Source organism: Bos grunniens, chromosome 15 (assembly GCF_055505025.1).
Source record: "Bos grunniens cultivar Pamir isolate PY7600 chromosome 15, Bosgru_T2T1.0, whole genome shotgun sequence".
In the NCBI taxonomy this organism is placed as follows: Eukaryota; Metazoa; Chordata; class Mammalia; order Artiodactyla; family Bovidae; genus Bos; species Bos grunniens.
In genome coordinates, this window is record NC_141179.1 from 77,544,176 (window position 1) to 77,563,595 (window position 19,420).

The following is a 19,420-nucleotide window of genomic DNA, read 5'->3' on the forward strand; positions in this document are numbered from 1 at the left end:
GGCTCCTCTGTGCATGGGATTCTCCAGGCAAGAATACTGGAGTGGGTTGCCAAGTAGATTGCCATGCCCTCCTCCAGGGGATTTTCCCAACCCAGGGATCAAACCCATGTCTCCTGTGGCTCCCGCATTGCAGGTGGATTCTTTACTGCTTAGCCACCTGGCAAGACTGCCTGCCTACTAAAATGGCTACACCATTTTACATTCCCACCAATGTATGAGAGTTGCCATTTCTCCACATTCTTGCCAGCACTTGTCTTTTTCTTTTTTTTTTTAATATAGTTGATGTACTGTATTATGTTAGTTTCTGGTATACTACATACTGATTTGACGTTTGCATCCATTATGAAGTAATCATCATAGTAAGTCTGGTATCCATTTGGCCCCATACAAAGTTATTATGATATTACTGACCATATTCCTTATGCTGTATGTTACATCCTTGTGGCTTATTTATTTTTTAACTGGAAGTTTGTACGTCTTAATCCACTTCACCTCTTTTGTCCCCCCACCCATTTGTTCTCTGTGTCTATGAGACTTTTCATTTTGTTTTGTTTGTTAGATTCCAAGTATAAGTGAGATCACATAGTATTTTTTCTTTCTCTGTCTAATTTATTTCACTTAGTGTAAAACTCTCTAGATTCATCAGTGTTCTTTCAGATGGCAAGATTTCTTTTTTATGGCTGAGTAATATTCCATTTGGAGAAGGCAATGGCACCCCACTCCAGTACTCTTGCCTGGAAAATCCCATGGATGGAGGGCCTGGTGGGCTTCAGTCCATGGGGTCGCTGAGGGTCGGACATGACTTGAGCGACTTCACTTTCACTTTTCACTTTCATGCATTGGAGAAGGAAATGGCAACCCACTCCAGTGTTCTTGCCTGGAGAATCCCAGGGACGGGGGAGCCTGGTGGGCTACTGTCTCTGGGGTCGCACAGAGTCGGACTCGACTGAAGCGACTTAGCAGCAGGAATATTCCATTACATGTATGTATGCCACATCTTTATCCATTCATCTATCAGTGGACACAGGTTGCCTCCATATCTTGTCTGTTGTAAATAATGCTGCAGTGAACACATATATTGTTGTGCAGATATGTTTTTGAAATAGCATTTTTGTTTTCTTTGGGTAAATATCTAGAAGAAATTCGTGGATCATATGTTAGTACTGTTTTTAATTTCTCAAGGACCCTCCATACTGTTTCTCACAGTGGTTGCACCAATATGCCATTGCCCCAGTAGTGCGCACGTGGTCCCTTTTCCCCACATCTGTGTTGTCTTTTTTGATGATAGCCATCCTGACAGGTGTGAGGTGATACCTCATGTGGTTTTTATTTACATTTCTCTGATGATTAGTGATGTTGCACATTTTCATCTGTCGGCCATCTATGTCTTCTTTGGAAAAATGTCTGAGTCTTCTGCCCCTTTTAAATTGGATTATTTGGCGTTTTGCTATTGAGTTGTTTGAGTTCCCCGTACATATTGACTATTAACCCCTTATCAGATACACGACTTACAGATATTTTCTCCCATTATTAGGTTGCCTTTTCTTTCTTCTTCTTTTTTTTTGATCATGCTTGGTGGCATGCAGTATCTGAATTCCACTATCAGGCATCAAACTTGTGCCCCTGCAGTGGAAGCATTGAGTTCTAATCACCAGGCCAACAGGGAATTCTGCTTTTTCACTCTATTAGTTGTTTCTTTTGCTGTGCAGAAACTTTTCAGTTTGATATCGCTCTTGTTTATTTTTGCTTTTGTTGCATATGCTTTTGGTATCATATATCCAGAAAAATTGGTGCCAAGATCAATATCAAGGATGTTTTCCCTTATGCTTTCTTCTAGGAGAAGAAGAAAGTTTCAGGTCTTACATTAGCCTCCTTTAAACCATTGTGAGTTATTTTTTGTGTGTGGTGTAAAATAGAGGTCCGATTTAATTATTTTGCATTTGAGTGTCCAATTTTCCCAGCACCATTTATTGAAGAGACTATTCTTTCTTAGCTATCTTGCCAAATGTTAGTTGACTGAACACGTGGGCTTATTTCTGGGTTCTCGAGTTTGTGCCGTTGCTCTACATGTCTGTTCTGATGCCAGTACCGTACAGTCTTGATTACTTTAGCTTTGTAGTATTGTTTAAAGTCAAGACGTGTCATGCCTCCTGCTTTATTCTTCCTTCTCAGAATTGCTTTAGTTCTTCAGGGTCTTTTGTGGTTTCATATGAATTTTAAGATTTTTTTTCTATTTTTTCTGTGAAAAATGCCATTGGAATTTTGATAAGGATTACATTGAATCTATATATGGCTTCAGGTAGTATGAGCATTTTAACATTATTGATTCTTGCAGTTGGTGAACATGGATATCTTTGCATTTGTTTGTGTCTTCAATTTCTTTGATCAAACTCTTGCAGCTTTCAGTGTACATATCCTTCACTTCCTTGAATGAATTTATTCCTAAGTATTTTATTGTTTTGGATGCTACTGTGAATGGGATTGTTTTCTTAATTTCTTTTTCAGGTAGTTTGTTGTTAGTGTATTAAAATGCAACTGATTTTTGTATGTTGGTTTTGTGTCCTATAACTTTACTGGATTTGATTTATTAATTCTAACAGTTTAGGGATTAGATTGGAGTTTTTAAGATTTTCTATATATAAGATCATATCATCTACAAACAGAGATAGTTTTACTTCCTTCTTTCTGATACGGATGCTTTTTATTTCATTTTCTTGCCCAATTGCTCTGGTTAAAAATTGCAGTACTGTGTTGAACAGGGATGGTGAGAATAGGCACCCTTGTCTTGTTCCTGATCTTTAGAGGGAGAGCGTTCAACCTTTCACCACTGAATACGGAATAAGCAGTGGATGTGTCCTGTACAGTCTTTATTTGGTTGAGGTACTTTCCTTCTATATCCAATTTGTTCAGTTTTCAATCATGAAAGGAAGATGAATTTTGTGGATATATGTTTTTATTTCTCTTGCATAAATCAGATCAGATCAGATCAGTCGTTCAGTCGTGTCCAACTCTTTGCAACCCCATGAATCGCAGCACGCCAGGCCTCCCTGTCCATCACCAACTCCTGGAGTTCACTCAGACTCACGTCCATCAAGTCAGTGATGCCATCCAGCCATCTCATCCTCTGTCGTCCCCTTCTCCTCCTGCCCCCAGTCCCTCCCAGCATCAGAGTCTTTTCCAGTGAGTCAACTCTTTGCATGAGGTGGCCAAAGTACTGGAGTTTCAGCTTTAGCATCATTCCTTCCAAAGAACACCCAGGGCTGATCTCCTTCAGAATGGACTGGTTGGATCTCCTTGCAGTCCAAGGGACTCTCAAGAGTCTTCTCCAACACCACAGTTCAAAAGCATCAATTCTTCGGCACTCAGCCTTCTTCACAGTCCAACTCTCACATCCATACGTGACCACAGGAAAAACCATAGCCTTGACTAGACGAACCTTTGTTGGCAAAGTAATATCTCTGCTTTTGAATATGCTATCTAGGTTGGTCATAACTTTTCTTCCAAGGAGTAAGCGTCTTTTATTCTCTTGCATAAATATCTAAGGGTAAAATCACTAACAAACTGTTTTCCACATTGGTTGTACTGTTTTATACTCCTATCAGCAATGTCTGAAAATTTCAGTTGTTACACATCCTTGCTAATATTTGGTGTTGTCAATCTTTTTTCCCCCAACTTTGAGATATAATTGGCATGTAACATTCTGCAGGTCTAACGTGTACTATGCAATGATTTGATATATGTATATATTGTGAAATGATTACCACAGTACAGTCATTTTTTAAAATATGGAACGTTTCACAAGCTTGTATGTCATCCTTGCACAGGGCCCATGCTAATCTCTCTGTGTGTGCTCTTTCGCTCAGTCATGTCCAATTCTTTGTGACCCCAGGGATGTAGCCAGCCAGGCTCCTCTGTCCATGGAATTTTCCAGGCAAGAATACTGGAATGGGTTGCCATTTCCTACTCTAGGGAATCTTCCTGACTCAAGAATCAAACCCATGTCTCTTGTGTCTCCTGCATTGGCAGGTGGGAAGCTCCAGTTGGCTCAGTGTTGTAAAGAATCTCTGTATTGTGCCAGTTTTAATATATGTTCTTCTGAAGCAAGCAGTCATTTTTTTTAACTTCTTATTTTATATTGGAGTATAGTCGATTAGCAATGCTGTGATAGTTTCAGGTGGACAGCAAAGGACTCAGCCCTATACATACATGTAGCCATTCTTCCCCAAACTCCCCTCGCATTCAGGCAAGCATAGTCTTTAATTTCAGCCTTTCTAATGGGTCTGAAGTAGCCTTTCTAGTATCTTATTGTGGTTTTGATTTGCGTTTTCCTGATGACTAATGATGTTGAACACTTTTTTATTGTTTATTGGCCATTTCCTCTGTGAAATGCCTCTTCACATCTTTTGCCTGTTTTTTATTGGGTTATTTATTATAATCATTAAAACAGTTCTTTATATATTCTGGTTCGCAGTCAGATGTATGTATTATAAATCTCTCTCACTCTTTGGCTTATTTATTTCCTTAATGAAGTATTTTATAGAGCAGAAGTTTGAAGTCTATTTTCTGAATTTTTTCTTTTATGGTTAGGTCTTTTGAGTCCACTCTAAAAAAATCTTTGCCTTAAATACGTTTACAACACTATTACTCTACATTTTCTTCTAAAAGCTTGAGAAATTTACTTTTACATTTAGATATATAATCCATCTTGAATTAATTTTTGTGTGTGGTTTGAAGTTGAGATCAGGATTTTTTGTTTTGTTTTTTTTCCATATGGATAGCTAGCTGTTTATTTCAGCACCACTCTTTGAAAGACTGTACCTTTCCCACTTAATTTTTTTGGTTTGTTTGTAAAAGAAATCCGTTTATACAAGTGTGGGTGTATTTCTGGATTCTCTATTTTGTTTCATTGATCTACTTGTTGAACTTTAGTCTTGATTACAACAGAAAGGTACCGTCTTTAATGTCTCTCAGCAATACTTTATAGTGTTTAATATACAGATCTTATACATTGTATTAAATCAATTTATATATTTCAAGTTTTGTGCTACTATTTAAGTAGCATTATTTTTAAAATCTATTTTCTTTACAACTGTTCATTGCAAGAACTTAGAAATATAATTGCTTTTTGTATATTTCTCATATCTTGAGACTTTGCTAAATTCACTTATTAGTTCCATAGCTTTTTTGTAGATTCCTTAGAATCTTCTACATGCAAAATCATGTCATATGCCAATTAGGGGCACTTTTATTTCTTCCTTTCAGGTCTCTGTAGGTTATTTTTCTCTTTTTTTCTTTATTGCCAGAGTAGGACCTCATTACAATGTTGAGCAGAAGTGGTGAGAGCAGATATCTTTGCTTTGTTCCCAATCATGGCAGAAGAGTTATCAGTGTTTCAGATTAAATATGAGGCTTTTTGTCAATGTCCTTTATTATGCTGAGGAAGTTTACTTTTATTCTTAGTTTGCTGAGAATTTTTTAAATTTAATTTAATTGTTTTAATTGAAGGATAATTGCTTTACAGAATTTTGTTGTTTTCTGCCAAATATTAACATGAATCATCCATAGGTATACATATACTGAGAATTTTTATTGTGAATTGGTATTCAATTTTTTATTGTTTTTCTGCATCTATTGAGATAATATATGATTTCCCCTTTATGCTATTAATGTGAATAAATCTACCTTAGCCATGATTTATTATTATATATACATATATATATAATTGGATTCCTTTTACTAACATTTTATTAATGATTTTCAGCTCTCTGCATAATGTATTTTAGTCTGTAGTTTTCTTTTCTTGTAATATCTGTCTGGTGTGAGTCTCAGGATTATGCTGGTCTCATAAAATGAGTTTGAAAGTATTTCCTCTGTTTTTAATATATCTTTTTTTTTGGGTTGGGGGGGATGGTTCCAATCCAATTTTATTACAAAAACAGGCAGGAGCCCAAGTTTGCTGACCCCTGGAATCTATCAAAATATCTTACTGCTTCTCCTACTAGCTATTAAACATGCTCAAGCCTCTTCCCATCTCGTTGCAGCTTCTCCTTTGTCTTTGGACATGGGATGTCTTTTTTTGATGGATTTCAGGGTCCTCCTGTTGATGGTTGTTCAACAGCTATGCAATTTCAGTGCCCTCACAGGAGGAGATGAGCGCTCATCCTTCTACTCTGCCATCTTGAACAAATCTCAGTAATATATCTTTTTTAAATGTCTCTTTTTCTAGGAAGACTTTTCTGAACTTTTAAATAAGATTTAATATGCTTCTTATAAGCTCTTTTCCTAACATTTTTCATACATATAAATGTTTACTTAAATTCTGTCTTCCTCATTAGACTGTAAGCTTCATTAGAACATTTTTATGTCTTTCTTATCCCTGGGCTAGCATCTAGAAAAGTGCCTTGTTCAGAGTTCAGTTGGCCCTTGAACAACATGGATTTGAACTGTGCGAATTCTTTTCAATAAATATATTGGAATTTTTTTTATAGATTTGCAACAATTTGGAAAAGCTCACAGATAAACCATGTAGCCTAGAAATATCTTAAAAAAAATTAAGTTAGATATGTCATAAATGCCAAATAAATGTAGATGATAGTCTATTTTATCATTTGCTACCATGCATATGTGCTAAATCATTTCAGTCATGTCCAACTCTGTGCAACCCTGTGGACTATATAGCCTGCCAAGCTTCCCTGTCCATAGGATTCTCCAGGCAAGAATACTGGAGTAGGTTGCCATGCCCTCCTCCAGGGGACCCTCCTGACCCGCAGATCAAACCTGTGTCTCATGTCTCCTGCACTGGCTAACAGGTTCTTTACCACTAATGCCACCTGGGAAGCCCAGTTGAATATCACCATGACAAGTGAAAGTGAAAGTCGCTCAGTCGTGACCAGCTCTTTTCAACCCCATGGACTATACAGTCCATGGAATTCTCCAGGCCAGAATACTGGAGTGTGTAGCCTTTCCCTTCTCCAGGGGATCTTCCCAACCCAGGGATCGAACCCAGGTCTCGTGCATTACAGGTGGATTCTTTACCATCTGAGCCACAAGGGAAACCCATAAAAATAGTCAAATAAAAAGTTTATGAAAACTTATGCACATACCTACATAGCATCATTTGTGGTCTAGAGAAATATAAACAAACACAAAGATGCAATATTAAATCATAACTGTATAAAATTAACTCTAGTACTCACTGTATTACTGTAATAATTTGTAGAGACCCCCTGTTGCTATTGCAGTGAGCTCAAGCATCGTGAGTATCCACTTAGAACGCCATGTGACACTAACTATTTCCACCTGGGCAGTTCATAGCTCCAGTACTGCTTATCACGTTAAAAGTGATCCCCTGCAGATCTCATGTATTTTTCATCACATTTAGTGCAATATTGTAAACCTTGAAAGACACCATTGGACCCATATGAAGAGCCACTTGTGATGCTGGAAGTGCTGCTAAGAAGCAGAGAAAAGTCATGACATGACAAGAAAAAGTTGAATTGCTTGAGATGTACCATAGATTGCAGTCTGCAGCTGTGATTGCCCACCATTTCAAGATAAATGAATCCAATGTAAGGACCATTCTTTAAAAAAAAAAAAACACTTCTTCTGTGTGAGTCATTGCTGCAGTTAGGTCAGCAGGCGCAGAAACCTTGCACTTTTTGAGAAATATTGAATATTTCTCTTTTTATCTCTTTGAAAATTCAGCTTTCATGTGGGTGTAGAATTACTGTAAGAAAGGCATACTGATAGACTCTAATATGATTTGAGAAAAAGTGAAGTCATTATATGACAACTTAAGGCAAAAGGAAATTGAACGATCTAAAGCTGGAGAATTTAATGCCAGCAAAAGGTGGTTTGATAATTTTAGAAAGTTTTGGCTTAAAAAAATGTCAAGATAACAGGAGAAGCAGCTTCTGCCAACCAAGAGGCAGCAGAAAAGTTCCCAGAAGCAATTAAGAAAGTCATTGAGGAGAAAAGATATCTGTCTAGACAGGTTTTTAATGCAGACGAAAGTGCCCTATTCTGGAAAAAAAAGAATGCCATAAAGAACATTTATTAGTAAAGAAGAGAAGTGAGCACCAGAATTTAAGGCAGAAGGAAATAGGCTAACTCTACTGTTTTTTGCAATTTCAGTCAAGTGTATCATCAGGACTACCCTCATCTAGGCTTCAGACCTTGAAGGAAAGAGATAAACACCAGCTCCCAGTCTTTTTAAGTTGTACAGGAAGAAGACCTGGACAACAGGAGTCCTTTTTCTAGATGGGTTTCATCGACATTTTGTCCCTAAATCAGGAAGTACCTTGCCACTAAGGGACTGCCTCTTAAAGTTCTTTTGATTTCAGACAATGCCTCGACCACCCAGAACCTCATGAATTCAATAATAAAGGCTTCAGAGCGGTCTACTAGCCCCCAAACACACTCTCTAATTCAGGGGATAATAAGGACCTTTAAGGCTCATTACACACAGTACTCTAGGGACAGGATTGTCAACACTATGAAAGAGAACCCCAATAGAGAAAACATCATGAAAGTCTATAAGGATTACACCACTGAAGATGCCATTGTTGCTATAGAAAAAGCCATGAAAGCCATCAAGCCCAAAACAATAAATTCCTGCTGGGGAAAACTGTGTCCAGATGTTGTACATGACTTCACAGGATTTACAACAGAGCCAGTCAAGGAAATCATGAAAGAGATTGTGGGATGAAAAAGAAAAAGTAGGCGGAGGGGTGAAAATTTTAAGATATGGAGAAATTCAAGAACTAATAGACACCAAATGAGAGGAATTAACAGAAGATGGCTTGATGGAGATGAGTGCTTCCTAACTGGTGCCAGGCAATGAAGAAGACGAACACGTAGTGCCAGAAAACGTATTGATATGAGACAGTCTGGCAGAAGGTTCCAGTTATTCGTGATTGCTTCTGACTGCTGCGACGTGGACCCCGCTATGATACAGCCGCTGAAACTAAAGCAAACAGTAAAAGGAGGATGAGTACTATGTAGAAATATTTTCAGAGAAATGAAAAAGCAAAAAAGGTCAGGCAAATTTCCGATATATTTCCGTAAAATTACGCCCAGTGTGCCTGCCTCTCCTGCCTCCCCTTCTACCTCTGCCACCCCTGAGACGACAAGATGAACCCCTCCTCCTCCTCAGCCTGCTCAGTGTGAAGGCCTTTATGATGGTCCACTTCCACTTAATAATGGTAAGCAGCCACCTCATGCGAAGAGCTGACTCATTGGAAAAGACTCTGATGCTGGGAGGGACTGGGGGCAGGAGGACAAGGGGACGACAGAGGATGAGATGGCTGGATGGCATCACCGACTCGATGGACGTGAGTCTGGGTGAACTCCGGGAGTTGGTGATGGACACGGAGGCCTGGCGTGCTGCGATTCATGAGCGACGGAACTGAACGGAACTGAATCATGTTATACAGTTAAACTTAAGTGTTGTGTATGTGGAGGCGGGGTATGTGTGTGTGAAAATCTAATAGCTGAATAGCAAGAACTGTGTGAGATTTTGTGCTGTTACCATTATCATCACCTAAATATTCATCACATAGAACAGTGTGTGCAACAACGAAGGAGACTATAAGCAGGTGAGAAGACAGCCTTCAGAACAGGAGAAAATAATAGCAAATGAAGCAACTGACAAGGAATTAATCTCAAAAATATACAAGCAACTCCTGCAGCTCAATTCCAGAAAAATAAGCAACCCGATCAAGAAAGTGGCCAAAGAACTAAATAGACATTTCTCCAAAGAAGACATATAGATGGCTAACAAACACCCGAAAAGATGCTCAACATCACTCATTATCAGAGAAATGCAAGTCAAAACCACAATGAGGTACCATCTCACACCAGTCAGAATGGCTGCTGTCAAAAAGTCTACAAGCAATAAATGCTGGAGAGGGTGCAGAGAAAAAAGAACCCTCTTACACTGTTGGTGGGAATGCAAACTAGTACAGCCACTATGGAGAACAGTGTGGAGATTCCTTAAAGAACTGGAAATAGAACTGCCATACAACCCAGCAATCCCACTGCTGGGCGTACACACCAAGGAAACCAGAATTGAAAGAGACATGCGTACCCCAATGTTCATCACAGCACTGTTTATAATAGCCAGGACATGGAAGCAACCTAGATGTCTATCAGCAGATGAATGGATAAGAAAGCTGTGGTACATATACACAATGGAATATTACTCAGCTATTTAAAAAGAATGCATTTGAATCAGTTCTAATGAGGTGGATGAAACTGGAGCCTATTATACAGAGCGAAGTAAGTCAGAAAGAAAAACACCAATACAGTATATTAACGCATATATATGGAATTTAGAAAGATGGTAACGATGACCCTGTATGCGAGACAGTGAAAGAGACACAGATGTAAAGAACAGACTTTTGGACTCTGTGGGAGAAGGTGAGGGTGGGATGATTTGAGCGAATAACATTGAAATATGTGTATTATCATATGTGAAATAGATTGCCAGTCCAGGTTTGATGCATGAGACAGGGTGCTCAGGGCTGGTGCACTGGGATGACCCTGAGGGATGGGATGGGGAGGGAGGTGGGAGGGGGGTTCAGGATGGGGAACACATGTACGCCCATGGCTGATTCATGTGAATGTGTGGCAAAAACCACCACAATATTGTAAAGTAATTAGCCTCCACTTAAAATAAATGAAAAAAAGAAAAAAAAAGATCTCTAAGTTCTGCAAAGTTCTTACTCTTTACAGGAAAGTATTGAACTTTTTTCCAATTAAAAATTAGAAAATACATTTTTCCTTTTTGTTAGAGATTCCCTTGAATCATATAATAAAATAAAGATAAAAAGAATGTAAAAAAAAAAACAAAACTGTGTGCAAGACTGGTATTGAGGCCGATAGCCTGTCCTTACACAGGCCTAGAGTGATATTTAATACAAAATTAACAATCTGTTAGTCTTCTTCCTAGTTTACTAAAACTTTGCTTTCAGAGAATTACATTACCATACAGCCTGCTTCTCTTTCTTATAATTGGAGAAACTTTGTTTTATCCTGTCATCACAAGTAAGTGGGTTTTTTTAATGTAGCAATATTTCCAGTACTGAATGAATATGACTGTAATATTGTATGCCATAAAATTTTTATAATGATTCATTCATTTGTACATAGGTTAGGCTGTTGGAAGGACTGATGCTGAAGCTGAAACTCCAGTACTTTGGCCACCTCATGCGGAGAGTTGACTCATTGGAAAAGACCCAGATGCTGGGAGGGATTGGGGGCAGGAGGAGAAGGGGATGACAGAGGATGAGATGGCTGGATGGCATCACCGACTCGATGGACATGAGTTTGGGTGAACTCCAGGAGTTGGTGACGGACAGGGAGGCCTGGCGTGCTGCGATTCATGGGGTCGCAAAGAGTCGGACACGACTGAGCGACTGAACTGAACTGAACCATAAAGCAATTGTATTGCTGCTTCTTCGTTATCAATACATGAACCATTCTACCTGTAAATAAATATGGATTTCTTTTTCACATCTTGTTGTTAAGCCCCTAAGTCGTGTCTGACTCTTTGTGACCCATGGACTGAGCACGCCAGGCTCCCCTGTCCTTCACTATCTCCCAGAGTTTCCTCAGACTCATGTCCATTGAGTTGATGGTGCCATCCAATCATCTCATCGTCTGTTTCCCCTTTCTGTTCTTGCTCTTAATCTTTCCCAGCATCAGGGTCTTTTCCAATGAGTCAGCTCTTCGAATCAGGTGGCCAAAGTATTGGAGCTTCAGCTTCAGCATCAGTCCTTCCAATGAATATTCAGAGCTGATTTCCTTTAGGATGGACTGGTTGGATCTCCTTGCAGTCCAAGGGACTCTCAAGAGTCTTCTCTAGCACCACAATTTGAAAGCATCAGTTCTTCAGTGTTCAGCCTTCTTAATGGTCCAACTCTCATAAATGTTAGTAATACATATAACATTACAGTGTTTTGTATCATACAAGACAATATGTAGGTACTGACAGATGATTCACTTGTAGACAGACTATTTAAACTTTGTGGTATAAATACATACAGTGCTATAAATGTGTTTTCTCTCCCTTATGATTTTCCTAATAATGTCTTCTTTTCTCTAGCTTACTTTATTGTTAAGAATACAATATATAATAATATAATATACAAAATATGTGTTAATTGACTGTTTATGTCACCAGTAGGGCTTCAGATCAATAGGAGGCTATTAGTAGTTAAGTTTAGGGAGAGTAAAAAGTTCCGCAAATTTTCACCTGCGTGGGAGGCTGGTGCCCCTAACACCTGTGCTGTTCAAAGGTCAACTATATATCCATATATATGTACACACACATATACAAGTGAATATTTATACTTACATTGTATTAAAGGGAAGATAAGAGACTAGGAAGACTTGAGAATTGTGACAAAATACTGAAGACAATGTAAAAAGTCTTCCTTTTAAAAAAATTACATCAGAGCAGAAAAACCACAGTGAGGACTAGGTGGATGGTATCATATTAATGAGTGAAAGCGAGAAAAGAGAGCATTCACCTCTTATTTTGATTTAGTCTCCTCATCAAAGAGAATGCTTTTTGGATTGGAAAAGATTAAAAGAAACACTGGTTCCAGGAAATGAAATCAAATATAGCTGAGATGTAAGAAGTCACCTAACTGCTTTAAATGAGCTCAAGTTTCGGGCCTGATTTACTTTCTGAGGCGCGGAGGCCCAGTGGATAAGCAGGCTGAACTGCTGGGAGTCTCTGGGAAAGCGGACCGCGCAGGATGTGAGGAGAGGGCGGCCGGGCAGAGGCAGGGTGGCCGAGCTGCTGGGAGAAGTTCCAGAAGACCCGAGTCAGCAGGCCAGTTCAACAGACTGAGGGCGGGTGACCTTGCCATCAGTCCTGGGATATTCTTTCAGTTCAGTTCATTTCAGTCACTCAGTCGTGTCCGACTCTTTGCGACCCCATGAATCGCAGCACGCCAGGCCTCCCTGTGTATCACCAAGTCCCAGAGTTCACCCAGACTCACGTCCATCGAGTCAGTGATGCCATCCAGCCATCTCATCCTCTCTTGTCCCCTTCTCCTCCTGTCCCCAATCCCTCCCAGCATCAGAGTCTTTTCCAATGAGTCAACTCTTCGCATGAGGTGGCCAAAGTACTGGAGTTTCCGCTTTAGCATCATTCCTTCCAAAGAAATCCCAGGGCTGATCTTCAGAATGGACTGGTTGGATCTCCTTGCAGTCCAAGGGACTCTCAAGAGTCTTGTCCAACACCACAGTTCAAGAGCATCAATTCTTCGGCGCTCAGCCTTCTTCACAGTCCAACTCTCACATCCATACATGACCACAGGAAACTATTTGTTAAAGAGTAAGTTGTCGGTGTTTAGAAAAGGACGTTGTAGTCACTGTAAGCCTATCAGAGTTTATTGCAAGAGAAAGGGCTGGGAGGGGATGAGGGAAGGAGGGAGGGGAGGAGAGAAGAGGGGAGAAGGAAGAGAGCCCAGGCTTGGTGGGTAAAGAAGGCCCCAGCTGTTACTTCTGAATAAAACAACATTAGGCTAATTATTTATCTTTATAAGCCAAATTGCCTTATCGGTAAAACAGAAATAATAAGAGAACCTACTTCATAGCATAGTTCTGAGGTATAAACCAAATAATGTGTGTAAAATATTCATCAAAATCATTGGTAATTGTGAAGGGAGTGACAAAGACAAATGATGGTAATGGCCATAATACTGAAGGAGGAAAAAGTGAAATAGTCAATGCAAACTTAGTCCATTTTTGAAGGGATTACTAGACTGTTAAATTGAGAAGAATCTATACTTAGCTATATTTATTTATGAGCTATATTTATTGTAGAATTATTATAAAATGTAGCTATATTTATCCTGTTGGTTTGGGATTCCCAGGTGGCACTAGTGGTAAAGAATCCGCCTGCCACTTCAGGAGATGCCAAAGACACGAGTTTGATTCCTGGGTTGGGAAGATCCCCTGGAGAAGGAAATGGCAACCCATTCCAGTATTCTAGCCACAAAAATTCCATGGGCAGTGAAGTCTGGTGGTCTGCAGTCCATGGCGTCTCAAAGAGTCAGACACGACTCAACACCCACTCTCTCACTCACATTGTGTTGGTTTAGTTTAACTGGACTTCAACAAGACCTTGACAACATCTCCATGGTATCCTTGTGAAGAAGCAGAAAGGATGCAGGGCTGGATGGTATCTAACAGGTTGAACAGTCATATCCAAATGTGCTAATTAATGGGTTTGTGTCATGCTGAAGCGAAGACTCCAGAAGTATAATTCTGGATTATGTCATTTTTTTCTAATCCATTATTTGCATGAAAGCGTGGATAGCAGGCTGATCAAAGGTGGAGACATAGCTGATAAGCTACCTGAAAGAAATAGCACCTGAAAAGCCATCGTACAATATACTACAGAGAACGTGGGGGTGGGTCTACCACTACTAGCTTATGACCTTGAGTAAATTACTTAACCACCTGAGCCTTTGTTTCCTATTTGCATGAGGATAATACCACCTATTCCATGGTGGTTGTGAGAATAAAAAAGATATGTGTACTAGTTAAATATATTTTAGTTATCTATCACTGTATAATAAATTACCACCAAAGTTTGGAGGCTTAAAGCAATAAATACTTAAGTCACACCGTTTCAGAGGGTTAAGAATCTAGGAGCAGCTTACTTGGACGGTTCTGGCTCAAGGTCCCACATAAGGTTAAAATCAAGATTTTGGGGCTTCTGTGGCGTGCTTATGAATCCACCTTCCAATGCCGGGGACGTGAGTTTGATCTCTGGTCAGGGAACTAAGATCCCACATGCCACAGAGCGACTAAGCCCATGCGCCACAACTAGAGAGCCTGCAGGGTGTGAGTAGAGAAGCTCGCTCACCCACAGCGGAAATCCCGGTGAGGCAGCTAGGACCCAGTGCAGCCAAATAAACAGATTTTAAAAAAAGAAGACAAAATCAAGATTTGGGTCAGGGCTGCAGTCATCTGAAGGCTTGACTGGGACCAGAAGATCTGTTTCTAAACTCACTCATATCACTGTTAGCAGGAGGACTCAGTTCTTCATCCCGAGTTCCTCATGATATGGTAGTGGCTTCCCCAGAAACAGTGATCTCAGAGAGAGCAAGAAGCATCAGGACCTCTGATGACCAAGTCTCTGAAGTCACATCATGGCACTTTCATTTTACTCTGTTCTTTAGAAGTGAATCACTAAGTTTCACCCATACTCAAGGGGCAGAGAGGGGAGTATCATAGAATCTTGTGGACATATCTTAAAACCACCACATTATAAAAAGTACTCTGTTAGTGCTTCGCACAAGGTTCAGTTCATTTCAGTTGCTCAGTCCGATTCTTTGTGACCCCGTGGACTGCAGCACGCCAGGCGTCCCTGTCCAACACCAATTCCCAGAGTTTATTCAAACTCATGTCCATTGAGTCGGTGATGCAATCCAACCATCTCATCCTCTGTTGTCCCCTTCTCTTCCCGCCTTCGATCTTTCCCAGCATCAGGGTCTTTTCCAGTGAGTCGGTTCTTCACATCAGGTGGCCAAAGTACTGGAGTTTCAGCTTCAACATCAGTCCTTCCAATGAACACCCAGGACTGATCTCCTTTAGGGTGGACTGGTTGGATCTCCTTGCAGTCCAAGGGACTCTCAAGAGTCTTCTCCAGCACCACAGTTCAAAAGCGTCAATTCTTCGGTGCTCAGCTTTCTTTATATCCGATTCTCACATCCATACATGAGCACTGGAAAAACCATAGCCCTGACTAGGCCTTTGTTGCTAGGTGCTCCATACATGGCAGTTGTTTTTATGCTGTTACTACTATACCCCTAACACATAAGGTCTTTTCTATAAAGCCACTATGAGCAGGACAAGAAAACCTCATGGTTCTTTAGATTCCTGGAAAATACAAAGAAGGAAGTACCATATATCACAAGATTCATTATATCTGTTTTGTAAACTAAAATGAATGAACTCTTTTTGTACTATTGCATTAAGAGCAGACTGATAAAATTAAATTTCAGTCACACTTAATAGTCATACCTAAAGTGTATAGTCAGCTGGCAAATACCAGTGACATGGATAGTTTGAATTGATGGTTAATCCAAAAATTAATTTTGTTTGGTTAAGACAAAATATGAACACCTATATTTATATTTAACACATATTACAATTCTTCCAACTTTAACTGTGTAGTATACCAACTTGTCTGAGTGTCCTGCTCTCCTTTCCAGCTAGAAAACTGGCCACCGCTAAGACCGAGAGGACCCAGTCTCATCAAAGATAAGAAGACTTGCTAGTTCACCCACCTTCCCTGAGGGCAAGGAGTAATTTAGGCAGAATTAAATCAACAAGCAAAAGAAGTATATCAATCAACAAAGGGCTCAATTAAGCCAGAGAGTTGATGTTGATAGTAAAAACTCAGAAACAAGAATCGGTATAGCTACGTCGCTGGATAACCTAGTGTTCCTCTGCTTGTGTACACATATGGATACCTGGTGTCCATCAGTGGCCTCAAGGATTGTCTAATGCTGGTTGTAAACAAAAGCATAAGAACTCATGAACTCCAGGTGGACAGAGTAATTTACTGGGCCACTTTGGTAAGATAAGATCATTAAATTGAAGATATTGTCACACCCAAAACTGGTTTATTCACAAGTGTTTTGATTTGCATTAATCATTAGACAGTTCCTCAGGCTAATGTCTGGAATTATGGAACTCTCCTTAGCAACTCACCAACAAAGCAATCAGACTTCTAACATGTTCACAACACAGTCACGGATTTGAAAGTCAGTAAAAATGGCCCCCAAGGAGCCAGTGTTTACAGAGTTTATATGTGTCTTTGTAAAAGAGGCAGAAAATCTGCCCAGAGCTCCGCAGAGAATCCGATAACTTATAAATGCATAACTTTCAGGTTCTGATCAGGTCAACAGCAGCAGATAACAAGGTGGTGAGGAGGGTCTGACAGGCGTGATAAACGTTATCAGGAAAAAAAGTCACTAAAATTCAAACAGTGAAGAGAAAATCCATGTTAAAAACAAACAAGAGAAAATCTATATATATTTTTTTAAATCAAATGGTATTTTAGGGTCATTTACCATGCAGGGGACCTGTAAAGGCTTTATCTTTTTTGTTCTTTGAGGATATCTTTCCATTATGGTCCAAGGCAATAAGCAGTTGTCATCATATTGAACCAGAGTTGATAAACCAAATGCTACTTATGTTTATTATCATCTTTTAGCAGGCCAAGGAAGTTTGTGATGCAGTTTAGAGATAAGATATGCTTTAAAAAAAATTTTTTTTTTAAGTTTGGGCACTTAAGCTTTACTTATTGACTTAGAGAATACACATAGAAGAAGGGGTCCCTGGAGCCTCCGGGAAAACTGTGTACTGATTCAGCATCATGAGAGCTGCACAGCCTGTTCTGTGAATAATAAAATAATTATAATAATAGCCATCATTTGATGAACACAGAGAATGAGATGGCTGGATAGCTTCACCAAGTCAATGGACATGAACTTGGGCAAACCCTGGGAGATGGTAAGGGACAGGGAGGCCTGGCATACTGTAGTCCATGGGGTCACAAAGAGTCGGACATGACTTGGCAACTGAACGACAATGAAAACTCATCATGTGTCAGGAACTGTGTTAAATCTTTACATGCATTATGGTATTAAATCTTCTCAACCACTATTTTGAGTATTATTATTATCTCCATTTTTAAAAATGTTTATTAATTTATTTGGCTGTGCCAGATCTTAATTGCAGCACACAGAACCTTCCATCTTCATCGTGGCATGCAGGATCTTGAGTTTTAGCACCTGAGCTCTTAGGGACAGCCTGTGGGATCTAGTTCCCTAACCAGGGATCAAACCAGGGCCCCCTGCATTGGGAGCACAGTCTTAGCCACTGGACCACCAGGGAAGTCCCTGTCTCCATTTTAAAGATGAGGGAACTGAGGTCAGTTCAGTTCAGTCACTCAGTTGTGTCCGACCCTTGGCGACCCCATGGACTGCAGCACTCCAGGCTTCCCTGTCCTTCACTATATCCCGGAGCTTGCTCAAACCCATGTCCATTGAGTCAGTGATGCCATCCAACCATCTCATCCTCTGTCATCCCCTTCTCCTCCTGCCTTCAATCTTTCCCAGCATCAGGGTCTTTTCCAATGAGTCTGTTCTTCACATCAAGTGGCCAAAGTATTGGAGTTTCAGCTTCCACATCAGTCCTTCCAATGAATATTCAGGACTGATTTCCTTTAGGATTGACTGGGTAGATCTCCTTGCAGTCCAAGAGACTCTCAAGAGTCTTCTCCAAAACCACAGTTCAAAAGCATCAATTCTTTGGCGCTCAGCTTTCTTTATAGTCCAACTCTCACATCCATATGTGACTACTGGAAAAACCATAACTTTGACTAAATGGACCTTTGTTGGCAAAGTAATGTCTCTGCTTTTCAATATGCTGTCTAGGTTGGTCATAACTTTTCTTCCAAGGAGGAAGCGTCTTTTAATTTCATGGCTGCAGTCACCATCTGCAGTGATTTTGGAGCCCCAGAAAATAAAGTCTCTCACTGTTCCCATTGTTTCCCCATCTATTTGCCATGAAATGATGGGACTGGATGCCGTAATCTTACTTTTCTGAATGTTGAGCTTTAAGCCAGCTTTTTCATTCTCCTCTTTCACTCTCATCAAGAGACTCTTTAGTTCTTCACTTTCTGCCATAAAGGTGGTGTCATCTGCATATCTGAGGTTATTGATATTTCTCCCGGCAATCTTGATTCCAGCTTTTGTTTCTTCCAGCCCAGCGTTTCTCATGATGTACTCGGCATATAAGGTAAATAAGCAGGGTGACAATATACAGCCTTGACGTACTTCTTTCCCAATTTGGAACCAGTTTGTTGTTCCATGTCCAGTTCTAACTGTTGCTTCTTGACCTGCATACAGATTTCTCAGGAGGCAGGTCAGGTGCTCTGGTATTCCCATCTCTAAGAGTTTTCCACAATTTGTTGTCATCTACACAGTCAAAGGCTTTGGCATAATCAATAAAGCAGAAGTAGATGCTTTTCTGGAACTCTCTTGCTTTTCCAATGATCCAATAGATGTTGGCAATTTGATCTCTGATTCCTCTGCCTTTTCTAAATCCAGCTTGAACATATGAAAGTTCATGGTTCACATACTGTTGAAGCCTGGCTTGGAGAATTATAAGCATTACTTTGCTAGTGTGAGATGAGTACAATTGTGCAGTAGTTTGAGCATTCTTTGGCATTGCCTTTCTTTGGGATTGGAATGAAAACTGTGGCCACTGCCTAGTTTTCCAAATTTGCTGGCATATTGAGTGCAGCACTTTCACAGAATCATCTTTTAGGATTTGAAATAGCTCAACTGGAATTCCATCACCTCTGCTAGCGACATGTTATGTC

At 39.9% G+C, this 19,420-nt stretch overlaps 1 protein-coding gene and 1 pseudogene across 10 annotated transcripts in view; one reads left to right on the forward strand and one right to left on the reverse strand.

The window, feature by feature from the left end:
• Window positions 1–19,420, forward strand: part of CSTPP1 (centriolar satellite-associated tubulin polyglutamylase complex regulator 1) — a 210,257-nt gene that overhangs the window by 119,728 nt on the left and 71,109 nt on the right. The window lies entirely within an intron of this gene.
• On the reverse strand, window positions 3,780–3,849 carry LOC147358532 (U6 spliceosomal RNA; annotated as a pseudogene).